We start from the raw sequence: 15,109 nt of genomic DNA on the forward strand, positions 1-15,109 counted from the left end.
TCTCCACTGAGTACAAGAAGACTCTCGCACTTTTAAAGCCCTTTCTCCTATCACTCTACTCTCTGCCACAAGCTGGTCTGCCAGCATGGTCAGCTTAGCTACCCATCCTAGCTCTCCTGAGACATGGAGGGATTTCCCTCAACCCCCATGTGCGGTCTCTACAGATGGCCAGCTCTGTGCTTATGATGACATTGCTGCCTGTTTCCCTATCTATATAATGAGATACATTATATATACGTATATATACGTTATATATACGTTATATACGTTATATATACGTTGTATGAGATACGTTTCTGAAATTCCTTTGTACTCTAAAATTCTGTGTTTCTAGATAGCTAGTATTTTCTGTACTTGTACCATGTTGGATTATCGAATGATCCCACAGCAGCTGTTTTGGCTCAGATGATTTCCCAATCTGTCTGTTGGCCGCCTGCTTGGGAGGTGTCCTGTCCCATCAGACAGACTTAGCAGAAATAGTGTCTGGGGGTGTGGCTCATCACTTACAAGAGGTCAAAGAGAAGGACACACACTAACCGGAGATGGGAGGGTGGAGCTCAGGAGGAAGCCCAAATGGCACACAGAGTAATGGTGAACACAGGGCAAGCACGCAGGTAGTCTAGGCTACCTGCTAGTGGTGAGTATGCGTCTAAATCCAAAAAGCAAAATCCATTTAAGAACCAAAGGAAACTCAAGTATTATAAACAAATATTGAGGGTGACGTTTGCAAAAGGGATGTTTGGGAGAACTAGGCTACTGGCAGGTATATTCAGATCTAAATTTCAAAAGTGAAACCTGTTTAAGAACCAAAGGGATGATAGGTATCATAAACAAAATTTGGGGGGTGGTTGCAGGACAGTGTTAGGAGAAAACTGCAGACTCATAGTTGGCTGGCAATGACCTCTGGTTCCTCCTTCTTTATAACAGACCAACAGTGCTTGCTACCTTACCTTATATTCAAAGGGTATTTCAGCCTATATTCTCAGCCGCCTCAGGCTTCTGGCCTGAGTCCGGCCAAAGCCTTCAATGTAATAGGACGTTTGGGCCCACCAATGGATAGCCTGTGAGATCAGGCTTACTCTGTTTCCAGTATCAATGTGATAGAAGATAGGATTCAGTAGGCAGAGAGGGAAAGATTAAGACCTGAGGTCCCTGGGTGGGGTGAAACACCTAATTTGGAACAATGCTGGGAGTGTCTGACCACAGCAAGCCCCCTCAGGCATAAGGTTTCTCTTAAGAACCTACTCCCTCTCAGGTTTCCCCTCTGGAATTTGACAAAAGACCTAAGTATGACCTTAGATGACCCCTCATACAATGGAAACGAGCCAATCAGAAATGGACAACCCAGCCCCTAGAACTATCCAGCCAATAAAGGTACAACCTGAGAAGGAACAAAGGGGAAGGGAAGGGGGCGGGCTGACCAGAACCTCATAAAACAAGGACCCTCACCTAGAGTTCTCAGGGTTTACTTTCCAATGTCCCCTCTCTGTAGAGAGAGCTTTCCTACGATTCTTCCTTTAGAATCTTATATTGTAATAAACTTTTGCCTGTTGCTCATTTTGTGTCCACCTCTTCATTCTTCAAAGTGGGGAGACAACGAATCCGGGTATTGTGGCAAAAAATCCTTCAACGTTTCTTTTGTGGGATGGGGACTCAGAAAGCTTGGACAAGTTGCAGCTGTCCCCCACTTATGTCTGCCCCATCCACCTAGTCTCCATGACTGCCTTTTGGCCCTGATGTCCCAATTTTTTGCCCCAGTTTCTTGGACCTTTGCCAGTTGACTTGAGGGAATTTTGTATTAGTTCCCCTAGGGCTGCCCTAACAATGTATCACAAAACAAGTGGCTTCAACAACAGAAATTTATTGCCTTACAGTCTGGAGGCTGGAAGCGTGAGATCAAGGTTCAATAGAGATAGTTCCTTCTGAAGGCTGAGAACGAGAAATCTGTTCTATGCCTTTTTCCTAGCTTCAAGTGGTTTACTGGCAATATTTGGTGTTTCTTGGCTTCTGTTATATTACTTCAATCTCTGCCTTTAATCTTGACATAGCATTCTCCGTGTGTATGTGTGTGTGTGTGTGTGTGTGTGTCCAAATTTCCCCTTTTCATAAGGACACTAGTCATACTGGATTAGGGGACCATCCCAATTGATTAGGGGCCAAGGATGTCCTCATTTCAACTAATTAATACCTCAGTGACTCTATTTCCAAATAACAACATATTCTCAGATACTGGGGCTAGGACTTCAAAATATGAATGGGGGAGGGGCACAATACAACCTCTAATAGGGTGTCTCTAGTTTTTTCCAACCTATTTTCCTTATACCTGCAACTCCCTACCTACATCCCTCGCTATTGACAGGAGTTTAGTTTTAAACCAGATAGACCACTTGGAATCATGATACTGGTTGGTAGTCACCTGACTTCACAAAGCACCACAGCCTAGGATCCTAATGCATACTCTGTCTTTCAGATCAAACTCTCTTGGATAGTAGGACTTTCCCAGGAAAAGAGCCAGTGTGCCTGGAAACTTGGAATCTGTGCTTTGACCTGTTTCCCCTCCCCTGTTTTGAGGCCCGTGCTATAAACAGGTTAGCACTCTCCACCTTCCTCTATTCCTTAACATCTTTTCTACTTATTCCTGTACTCTTACAGACAGCTCTGTGAAGGCAATATCTTAGAAGGATCCTAGCTGACCTGGCAAGCAATAGCTTCTTATAAGCTATATGCATTATTAATTAAACTAATAAGTCATATAGATTAAAGCAACACTTCTGTGGTTTAGAATTCACAAAGTACTACCAAGAATATTACCAACAAGTCACATATGGGATATTGGTACTTGAACTCTGAGTATCTACAAGAAATCTATAGGTAATATGACTTTAATGATGGGTTGAATTATCAGAAAGTTACCAGGTATCTATGCATCTACTTTATCTTTACATTTAACTCACTTGATTATCCCTAAATTTTCATCAGTCATTCATTTGGCAAACTTCCTGTTTTGAGCATTAGCTCTGAATTAATTACTATGCTATATTTGGGGAATATAGACATGAATAAGAGCTGGTTTTCAGTGTGGAGGTCATCCCCCATTGCCCTTTCATGAGATTATTCAAGAGACAAAGAATTTGACTAGACGATAGAAATGACTGAACTTGTCAAGTTCATAAAAAGAATGTGAAAGGATTGATTTCTTATATGTGGGCACAAAATGACCATTACAGTTGGGGGGTTGGCCTGTGACTTTTGTTTAAACATGAAGACCATCACATTCTCTGGAGATAGTTTGTTATTAGAAGTTAATTAGTTCTTTTGCAGTGAACTTGGATAAATTTTCTCTTCTGACATAATTGTAAACCCTCTCCAGAGACCCCATAAGGCTCTAGCACCCAGCCAATTCCTACGGTTGGTTGACATGTAAAAGAACATCTCCAAGAAAAATAACAGGAGTCTAGAGAAGGAGCAGGCGTGGTGGGGATATGGATGGCAAGGGTGTGAGAGGGGGAAGCTGTGCCGGGGGGGTGTGCTAAAAAAAAGAGGGGTTGAGAAGCCGCTAGATTTTCATAAAAACACAGTAGTAACAGATTCTGCCAACACAGCTGCCCTGAGCTTTCTCCTGTTTACGGTAAGATGGCAATGAAGGGAAATTGTAGATGGATACTACCCAAGGAAAAATTTTCTTGGAAGCCCGAATTCATGCAGATAAATTGGCCTTTAGGCAAGTTAAGAAACAAGGAAAAGAGAGAAGTTCCTATATGGAACACCAGGCAATTTTCTGTTAAGTCAGGCCGTACAGCTGGACCCACCTCAGCTGCCTGGGTGGACTGCTCCTCAACATTCGCTCCATTACCTGAGGCTTGGGTGGTCCATGGCTACAAGCTGCCCATCTGGCACTACAGAGATTGCCCTGAAGCAGATCATTAGGCCACCAAACTGATCTCAGCACAGCCACGTTAAGGGGGCTGGAGACAGAGACTGTGAGCCGCCACCCAGTTCCATAGGCTAGAAATCGATTTTGGAAGTCACTCTGATTGAATGACCTTGCTCTGGGTAGTTTTGGGTATTGTACTCTACTCTTGACTCAAACTCTACAGCTGAGATTTCTCTAGTATTTTCATTTGAGCTGAGCGGGTCCTCCCTCAGCTTCGTAAAGAGTTCTAGTCTTCTGAACCAATATGTCTTCCTCTTTCTCTTATTCTTCATCTTTTTCCTCTTTCACTTTCCCTCACTTGCCATTTTAATTCCTCATCTGTTTTCACTCTAATAGTGGTTCTTTTCCCTGTGCTCCTTAAGTTTCTTCATAACCAGCTCTGTTATTACACGTCTTGCCGTTAGGAGAGTTGTCTCTGTGCAACTTCTCTCCTTGCTCTTCTCTCAGCCTCCCTGCCACCACCTGCATTTCCTGGTGGCAGAGGCTGTGTCTCAGTCACCCAAGCCTCTTGCACAATGCCTGGCAAGGATGGCCTTTTATGCTAATCTGGAGGTGACAGAGGCACAACTTTGGTTTCCTCACAAATATTTTATGGAGACAACACAGGCACTTCGCATCCGATCAAATTTTATTTCTTTTTTTTTTTTTAATTTTTTTTAATGTTTATTTTTGAGAGAGAGAGACAGAGACAGAGAGTGAACAGGGGAGGAGCAGAGAGAGAGAGGGAGACACAGAATGCAAAGCAGGCACCAGGCTGCTCACATTCACAAACCGTGATATCGTGACCTGAGCCAAGTCGGATGCTCAACCGACTGAGCCACCCCGGTGTCCCTATTTCTGAATCAAGTGAATCGAGTGAAAGACACCACATGCAGGGCAGTGTACAAAGAACACCATCATAGCGCCAGACCTCAAGCAAATGAGCTTGCCATCCAGTCAGAGGCTCAGGGCACAGAAATGAAGGGCTCTGTAGTAACTTATAGGCAGGGCAGGTGGGTGATATGGGTAAATGCACAGAGCTCAAGGTCAAGAAACCCAAAGACTAATCTCAGCTTTGCCAGGAGCAAGGTATAAACCCATTTTCTCTGGGGCTCAGTTCCTGAGCAAAGTGAAGGAAATGAGCTCCATCAGTGTTTACACAATATTTTTAGGTGATGTCCAGAACTCAGAATTAAATAAGAAAAAAAAAAAATCACATGATGAGAGAGTTATTTCCTTTCAAATTCTCTTTTTGGTCACAAAAAAAGATGGGCCAAGGAGCAGTCTCAACCTTTAAGTCTTTGCTATCATAGCAGTTAGGACTGAACAACATTTTGTTTTCATTTTGTTTATTTTCAGGCAAATTTTTCTGCAAGTTTTTATCCTCTTATGTTAATAAGATTTATGTTTAAAATAGTGTATTTTAGAAAAATAAGTGAGTTGATTTCAAGAAACATATCAAGAAAATAATAGCCCATGGCATGTGAGTGTAACAAAATTGTAAATGTGGGGTTGGAATATTCAAAATTTAGGAAATACCAAATAGGTAAACTCTGAGATTCTTTTCAGCCCTGTGTTTCTTTTGATTTTGCAATATTTCCAAGGGAGTGGTGTGGTTAATAACAGACAAGTGTTTCAAGGTGATTTTCTGACAACACAGCATGGCAAAGGATCCATTAAGAAATAATCTGTAATATCGAGGGGTGCCTGGGTGGCTCAGTTGGTTAAGCGTCCGACTCTTGGTTTCGGCTCGGGTCATGATCTCACAGTTTGTGAGTTGGAGCCCTGCCTCAGGCTCTGTGCTGACAGCTCAGAGCTTGAAGCCTGCTTCGGATTCTGTGTCTCCCTCTCTCTGTTCACCCCCCAACTGAAGACAGAAGGATAGGGATGGACCCTCTTTTCTGGACATCTATGAGGCTTCAGACCCCAAGAAAAACTGATATCAAACTTCTCATCCACCTTGCTGAGTGAAGCACTGAAATTAGATTTTTAAGAAAAAATGCAATGCGACATTTGTGCTTTAATTTGTGGAAAGTTTCATTCACTTTATAGAGGAGGGAGGGGTGGAAGAATCTGGAAAGGCACAGGCTTTCTTCTCACACTCTCTTCCTTTTCTTCCTTTCCTCTTCCTCCTTTTTCTTTTCTTTCTATCTACCGATCACACATACGTGTATAAAAATTAAATGTGTTTTTATATAATATATACAATATATTATTGTAACAATATAATAGGTGCTGTACCAATGTTTACACGCATAAAAGATATAAAAATAACGATAACCGAGACACCGTGTCTTAAATGGAAAACAGACCGTGTGTTCCACATCTAACCTTTGGAGATGACACGGCCACGGCAAACAAGTGAAGTGCCCTGAAAACACGCTGCCATGGCTCTCAGCCTCATCCTGTGAGCACATATTTCATTACAGCCAGTATGGTGACATGCTCTCACACTTTACATCATTTCCGTGTTAATCTCCAGAAGTATTGTGCACCTCTACCTGAATGTGTCGCATAAGTATAATTTGCAGTTGTACGTAATTACTTCGCAAAAGGTCCCCCCCCACCCCCCAAGACATGTAACAGCGTGCCACGTAGAGAGTAGCTGTTTGTGAAGTAGATGGATGGACGGACCCTGAATAAATTATTTTTAGTTTAATTTTCTCCACAGTCAGAATTTCCCACCTCCTGAAAAGCTGGGGAGGCCTTTCCCCTGACGTTCGGCTTCCAGCTTTGTGAAGTAGAAAACCGTGATGAATGTGATAGCTTATTGCACCGTATTATGCAACGGAGACCCCCTCTAAAAACTGTGACTTTTAGAAACATGGTGTCATTTTCAGACACAACCAGTTACCATGAGTCTGAGGAGAGACTACAGAAGGAGAAAGACCCCAGGAAAAGTGTGGGGCCAGGAGTAAAAGGGAAAACGGGTTGGCCTACCTCGCCATCTCAGCTGGTCATTGAGCTTTGTGGCCGGATGGCACGTTAGCCTTCCTTTATTTCTGAGGATAAAATGGGAATATTTAGTAGCATCTACATTTTTTCCCATGAGAATTGTGGCCAAGGGGACATTTTGATAAATAATGGGTTCATAGATCCCTGTTCTTGCCTGGTTTCTATCAAATATCCTCATCTTCCCAGTGAAAAATGGGAAGCAAGTTCATGCTTTCATTATTCAACCTGATCTGATTTCACCAGACACTCCATGGTTTAGTCCATTTAAAAAGATGAAATATGTTTCCTCAATTTTATATGCAGTTAGGAGGGAAGGCTTCTGGGTGTTAGACTCACTGTGGTGGCCATTCTGAGGGGTACCTGATGGCAGAAACAGGTGACAACAGAAGCCCAAAGATTATTTGTCTATACTGAGAATAGTAAACTTTACCCTAATTTTGTCCATTTAGTATGAATGGTTTTTTTTTTTTTTAGAGAGAGAGAGAGAGAGAGAGAAAGAGAGAGAACCCCAAGCAGGCTCCACACTGTCAACGCAGAGCTGAACACAGGGATCGAACCCATGAACCCTGAGATCATGACCTGAGCCAAAGTCGGACACTTGACTGATTAAGCCACCCAGGCATCCCCTGAATGAGTTTTAATCTACCCTCCTGTGTATTTTGTAACTAAGAATCATTTGAAGACATTTTGGTGAAAAAGAAGCAAAGATCAAAAATATTCCTTCAAAGATACTGAGAGCAAGAAGGATGAATCGTAAGTAGATGTATTCGAGGAAGAGAGGGGTTGATGGCTAAGTGCAGGAGAAGGAACGCTAATGCAATTTTTATTACTTCTCCTGGGTCTATTTCCATGCCTCCGAATCAGTTCTGCACAGCCAGCTTGCCTCCTGCCCGGTCCTTCCCATATGTTCCTGCTGGGTGAACGCAGCTTTGCCAGACTATGACAGTTCTTTGCTCAGAAACCTTAAGTGACTTCCTGTTCTTTACATGAGTGTATCCCAAACCACATGATCAGTTTGGAAATCCCTTTAAAAGTTTATCACTCCTTTTCATACACTCCAGCCAGATCAGACATGTTTTCTTCCCCCGGAGTGCTCTATTCTTTCCTGCCCAGCACTTTTTGTATGTGGTTTCCTCGTGTAAATCTCACATGAAGCACTTCAAAATATGATTTTTCTTCCTAATATTCTTCCCTGATCTGACCAGTAAAAAGAAATCCCTTGGGCTTTTGAATTTCTGAGTACTTTTTATGTACATCTCTCATGGCTGTTAAAACATTCTGCACTGTAATGTGGTTATTTTTCTAAGTTTCTAATGTGGTTATTTTTCTAAGTTTCATCTCACAAGTTGGATAAATACCTTAAGAGGTACCAATAACCTTTAAATTATATTGCATGTAATATCTAACACATAGTTGGTGCTCAATAAATGTTTGCTGGATAAATGAGTGAATGGCAGTGATTGTATTAAAATTTCTCAGTGTGGTTCAAATTTCCTAGCATTTAGTGAGATCTGAAATTCTGTTTGATTTATATCCAATATTTGTTTACTTTCTGTCCATTCCACTAGACTCCCCACAGAACAGGGGTCTTGAGCCATGTTGTACATGACTAGCTAATAGCAGGCCATCAATTAATATTTCAATAATAATGATATTAATAACAATGATAAAGGTAAAAATTTATGGGCACCTGTCACATGTCAAAGTCTATATAGATTCTCTCTCTAAATCTCCAATCAGCTTTAAGAAGCAGACCTCCCTTTTAAGAGATGAAGAAAACGAGGCTTCCAAGAGGTTAGAGAAGTTAACAGGCTCAAGACCCTAATGTTTCAAAGACTCTGAGATTTTAATTTAGACATCTGACTGCATTCCTTGCTATACTGCTTCCTTATGCTTCCCATATTTAAAAAATCAAGTAAAACACATCCACTGCCTTACATGATCAGAAACTATTGGATTGCGTTACTGTTAGTGAGCAATAATTCTTAACATTTTCTCTTCAGGTTCCTTGTACCCCCTTTCCTAATGAACCACATTTCTGTAAGGAAATATGTTACCATGGTGTATCATTTCTCACCATAAATAGTAGTTTAAAATTTTCTCACTTTGGACACTCAGATCACCTGTATATAATACTTTCTTCAAAGAGATATGCTCTGGACAAAATATTTGCATCCCTCCAAAATTCATATGTTGAAACCTATTCCCTCAATGTGATGTAATAGTAGGTGGGGGCTTTGGAGGTGAGTAAGTTATGAGGTTGAAGCCCTCATGAATGGCACTAGTGCCTTTATAAAAGAACACCCAGAGATGCCCCTTGTCCCTTTTGCCATGTGAGGTTACAATTACAAGGCACTGGCTATGAACCAGAGAGAGTAGCCCAGAAACTGCTGGTGCCTTGATCTTGGACTTCTCAGTCTCCAGCTGTGAGAAATAAATTTCTGTTGTTTATAGGCCACCCACCTGTGGTATTTCTGTTGCATGGGCTAAGACAAGACAGATATTGGAACAAAGTGAAAGATCAAATGCAGAAGTAATAATACGATGCCAACAAAAGGATAGATTACATGTCAGTGATTCAGAAGTCAATCACTTAAAAGAAAACTAATTGGGAATAGCAGATTTGGTGAGTGTATAGATAAAGTCTTGATTTTTGGCTTTGGAAGTGTCTCCTAAGATTTCCTAAAGGTTTCCACTGGGTCCTGAGAAAGACTTGAGGTGATTCTTAAAAATAGAAATTCCAGCGCCCAACTGCAGATCTACTAATTCAGAATCCCAGGGTTGGAGTGGGGGGAGGAAGGAAGACCTGTCCCAGCAGAATATTAAATTTAAGCAAATCTGGGAAGGCATTCAAAGAATGCTTGTTCATTTGAGTAATACAGGATGCACAGAGATGATGATATAAGGCAAGCAAGAAGCCTTTATGAAATTCTTTACCTGGAGGAAACAAGATTAACACCTACTGTATGCCCACTATTGTATTTCTTGTATCTTTCCATTGTTTCTCCTATATTTAAGGCCAGAATTTATAACCACCTTAGATGAAAGATTTAGAAGTTCAAACATTTAAAACTCCCATTATTAGGTTTTTGTTGTTGTTGCTGTTCATTTCTTGACTCTAAGAGGCTGTTCCTTTCTTTTACTTATAATGTACCTGAGCACACATGTGCATGTACAAGCCCGTGTGCACACACACACACACACACACACACACACACACAGAGTTCCATGGCAGTAATGAAATCCTCACATTCCAGATATGTCTTAGTGAGGCATGATGGCTAAGAATTCTCAATATTTTCGCGTTACTTAGAACACCAGTAGGTAGGTTACCCTGGCCCCGTTCCCAGAATTTAACAGTAGGGGTCTTGTGAAATGCTAAACGATGTGTATAACAGTATTCAGGTTCTCCAAAAGCCAATCCGTCAAAACATTTGCTGCTTTGAAAATGTGTTCTTCAAAAAAATGGGCATATGGAACTTATTACTCTGCTTGGTGGAGCTCAGGCAGCAGGGTCCAAAATAAGCAGAAAACCCTTTTGAGGACACAATCCTACCTTAAGGTAATAGGGTCTCTAAAACTGTCCTTCCCCGACCTAAGAGGTATAGAAGTCACAAGAAATAACAGAATTCCAAAGATTTTCCTGGGATCCAAGTGTTAGAATAGCACAAAATTAGGGAGAAGCTCTGAAAAGAGAGCAAAAAACGTAATAATTAAATAAAAATCTGAAAATACTTTGACCCGTTTCAATAGAGATCTCTCAGTTGGTATCTCTTTATTTATTACTCATTTCTGACTCAGTCACTGGCCCATAATTGTTGTTTACTAAATATCATGAACAAATAAATCTGACATTTTACAGCTATATATTCAAGTAGAGACCAGAATGCATAATTACATACTGGTGGAAATTGGATGGATGAAAGAGAAAGCAAATTCTTTAATCTCCATGGAAATAAAAGAGACATTTTAACAAAGAAGAAAGCGATCAAAAGAAGGACCATGATTAGCCTACTCTTACTGATATCTATGTCACTTGGATTTAAGAGGGTTAGATTTTTAAAAAATTTACATGTCCTTATTTAATTGAAATATTGAACTATCAAAGGAAGCTAATTGATAGAAGTTATGAAGGATTAACTTACTTTTCTTTGAACCTGCATAACATGTGCTGTACTGGGTATTAAAAGAACAGCCATGTTTCATTTTCATTAGCAGCAAGGACAGAAAACGCCATTATCAGTCATTGCAGACAACAAGCACAGTATTTAGTTTTTGAAGCTGAAAAGCCTCCAACTCCTTGCTGTGTTTTATTATGCATAACTGAAATTCTTCACAGTTACAAAAGTGTAAACTCCTCTTGATTACATCAATATGTGCTTGGAACAGGGAGATACGTGGACCACTCATTGTGAAGGAACTCTGCTGCTACATTTCGATTTGTTCTGAAGGGATAAAAGCAAATCTAGAAAGTGTGCCTTTTCGTAAACCACGCAGGCATTTCATTGCTAATTCCTTGAAGACCATAAGACAAATTCCTTGCCTCGCGGTTGAATCTCCCTCACTTGAAATTTCCTGACAGAGATATTTTTTTTTCTAGCATGTTTGATCCCCCGGAGAGCATTAGGTGGACCACTCTTTGATGGTTTATGCTCTCTCGATGCAATGCGCACTTGCGCGTTACCTTATTTTTCACTATTTCATGATTTGTCTTTTGTATTTTATGAGTGCTTCCTTCGGGATTTTTTCCCCTAGAAAAATGACAAGAATGATCCACATAAGTCTATAAGAGAGGTTGTAAAATAAACATTATACCATGTGTGGGGTAAAAAAAAAAAAAAATACTGCAAATGGCTGTTCTCACTTTCTGGCATTTACACACATGGCCATCTGTTTGAGAGCTGTTTTACTTGGCTCTTTCCCAACCTTTATGTAACTGGCCGATGGAAAGGAAATGACATCACCAAGTTTCCTGAAGACTATCACTGGAGCCACAAAAACGTTAGGAAACAAATTGCTTAGTAAAGAGAAAGATGTTTTCAAATGTCTCTTTTCCTTTCCACTTCTCACGTTCTTTTCTAGCATTTCTAACAATCTCTTTTCCCTATTCTGTACGTTCTGTGTTAATACTTGTCAATATTTTCGTTATTCACTTTGGAGCTTCTTTTGTTTGAATTGTGAGGAAGTTAGAAAAACACGCTCTTTTTGGGGGGGAGGGGCGTCTACACAGTAAGATTGTAATGTGTTGAAAAGGAAGGAGTTTTTGGATCTAACATCCAGTAATAGATCAGACTGGCTTCTTCATTCAGGTGACAGCAGATTCCGAACCTGTAGACCTAGCCTTGAAAAGATCTGAGGTTATTCTCCCATGACCTAAATCGTTCTGCTACAAAGGGATTCCTCAGCTATCCCCACAGCTCAGTCCACAGAGCATGAGTGAATGAAGAGGAACATTTGGAAAGTATATCGTATTTGTTGGTAACACCAGGACATCAAAGCTAAGAATGGTGGAGGTTTTTATAGCAGAGTTTATAGATCCTCTTATCCCAGTGTCTCAGTAATTTGCACCACCGGACCAAGGAGCCCTTTCATCAGATTCCAAAATTAAGCCATCTCTAGGGGAAATCTAGCACCTGTTTTTAAGGCTCATGGTTGTATGGAAAAAGTATTAGTGTTAGAGGAAATTAAATATACCTGCTGTCCAAACTGTCTCAGGATCTCGGAGTAAATAGAGGGGCTCACTTAAGCGGGAATCTCTTTAGTTTCCTCTGTTAAAACTCTTTTGGGATTTTTAAGTGCCTTCCTATGATCCAATCTGCTTGCGGTCTACTATAATAATGCCCTGCCTCTTCATTCTTCCAAGTTGGGATGGGAGCATCACTTTAAAAGTGTATCCTTTTGCGGCACCTGGGTGGCTCAGTCTGGTAAGCGTCTGACTTCAGCTCAGGTCACGATCTCACAGTTTGTGAGTTTGAACCCCTTGTCAGGCTCTGTGCTGACAGGTCAGAGCCTGGAGTCTGCTTCCGGATTCTGTGTCTCCTTCTCTCTCTGCCCCTTCCCCACTCTTGCTCTGTCTGTCTGTCTGTCTCTCTCTCAAAAATAAACATGAAAAAAAGATTTTAAAGTGTGTCCTTTTGACCCTCCTGATTCATTTAAAACTGCCTCCCCACCCCCACCGCGCCTGCCCCCATTTCCTTCTCCTCTTTTCCAAACTTACCATAAGCCGTGGATTCTTTTGGTGTCCCACCCAGATTTCCTTTGCCAGCTGGTGCATCCCCCTCCTCAGGTGTTTTCTGCATTCTTTCTGGAGAGTTGCCTTTAGCTGATGAGAGCCACCTGCTGGGGAGGTGAAAGTGTCACCTTTCCCCCATCCTCCTGAGTGGCCAATGACTGCCGGGTTTAGGGATACAAAAGCCTGGCCACATAGCCACAAGGTGAGACACCTCTGAGGTGTGATTTATGCTCCAGTCTCCTGGGCACCAGTCAAGGCTACTCTTTATCTGAGTCCACATCCTTCCTTGGTTCTTTCCCCTTCACTGTCTAGGTTAATCTATTTCCTTCCTGGTTTTTCCTAAAGACTTCTCCCTCAAAGCGCATATATCTGAAGCCTTTTCTTAGGCTCTGTTTTCAGAGCCTCCTACCCAAGACGCACCGATTATGGACTATGACATCCGAATATCGAAGTTACAAAGAGTGAATATGCAGGCTTCTGAAGCACGAGGAGGGGGCGAGGAGGGCGCCCATCAGTGTATATACAGCAAGGCAAAAGTGACAGTTGGGGAACTGAGTCAGCAGCGGTATCTAAGGAAAAAAATATTAAGGTGAGAATATAAGAAAGAAGGAGGCATCAGTGCTAGTCAAGTTACTTAAAAGAATTTAATAAAGTTGGTGACGATTGCAGAGGTAGAGGGAAAAAATGTTGCTTGGATTAACAAAAGTTTTAATACATGTGGATTATGAAAATTTGGAGAACAGAGAAAAATAGAAAAATAATATCAAAATCACCTATAATCCTACTATCCAAATATAGCCACTATTTTGGTATATTTCATTCCAAATTTCTTTCTATGTTTTTACTTTATGCAGATGTATTTATTTACATATATTTATACATTGAGAACTGCTGCAGATACAATTTGATATCCTGAATTTTCTTCTTGAATACTACATACTTTAAAAAAAATTTTTTTTAATGTTTATTTATTTTTTGAGAGAGAGACAGAGACAGAGCACGAACAGGAGAGGGACAGAGAGAGAGGGAGACACAGAATCCGAAGCAGACTCCAGGCTCTGAGCTGTCAGCACAGAGCCTGACGTGGGGCTCAAACTCACAAACTGCGAGATAGTGACCTGGGCTGAAGTCGGACACCTAACCGATTGAGCTACCCAGGAGCCCCAATAGTACATACTTTTTATATGTCAGATAGTAGTCTTTGTAAATCTAATTTTCGATGTCTACCTAGTATTAAATTCTATAGGTGGACTATAATTTAAATATACACGTATCATCAGGATTTATGTTACTACCAACCTTTTGCTGTTTATAACTCTGATGTAAGGAATAATAGCCTTCTGCATAAATCTTGGTGTTCATTGTAGATTTTCATTTATAGCCTACATTTGTAGTAGTAGAATCACTGGCCAAATGCCTGAAAATTTTAAATAAATTGCCAAATTATGTTTAAAATTCTCCTACACGCCAGCAGCTGTTTTCCAAAAGGGATGTGCCAATGTGTAATCTCTCAATAAGAATGCCATTTCACAGCACCATTACCTACATTCCATATTATCAGTTAAGTAGCAAATTTAGTACATTAAAACTAATTTTATAGTTGACTTTGTATTCCTGTGTGTGTGTGTGTGTGTGTTGCTTGGACCTTGTTTCCTCTTATTTAAAGATGAAAGCTTTTTTTGTTAACTTTAAAATCAGTGTGTTCTTGATTGCTTTTTCACTTTTTAATGTGCCCTGATTCAAGCCTAGAGAAAGAGACCCTGAAGAAACCCTAGGTTTCTTGAAATGAACTTCCTTGAAAACAAACTTTCTTGAAAACGAACTATATTGTTGGAGGTGAAGAGAAGAAAAAGGTAGTCAGTCAACTACTTGTTTAGGGGGCAGGAGGCCAAAACGATCAGTGGCATTCTTTCACTCCACTAGAGTAAACGGATTCTTTACTCCAGCCGAATTGTCTTGCTATATTGACATATTACATCACAGACACAACTACCGTGTACTTTGTCTCA

The sequence above is a fragment of the Panthera pardus genome, unplaced genomic scaffold, assembly GCF_024362965.1.
Source record: "Panthera pardus isolate Hobbes unplaced genomic scaffold, ASM2436296v1 HiC_scaffold_2, whole genome shotgun sequence".
NCBI classification, from domain to species: Eukaryota; Metazoa; Chordata; class Mammalia; order Carnivora; family Felidae; genus Panthera; species Panthera pardus.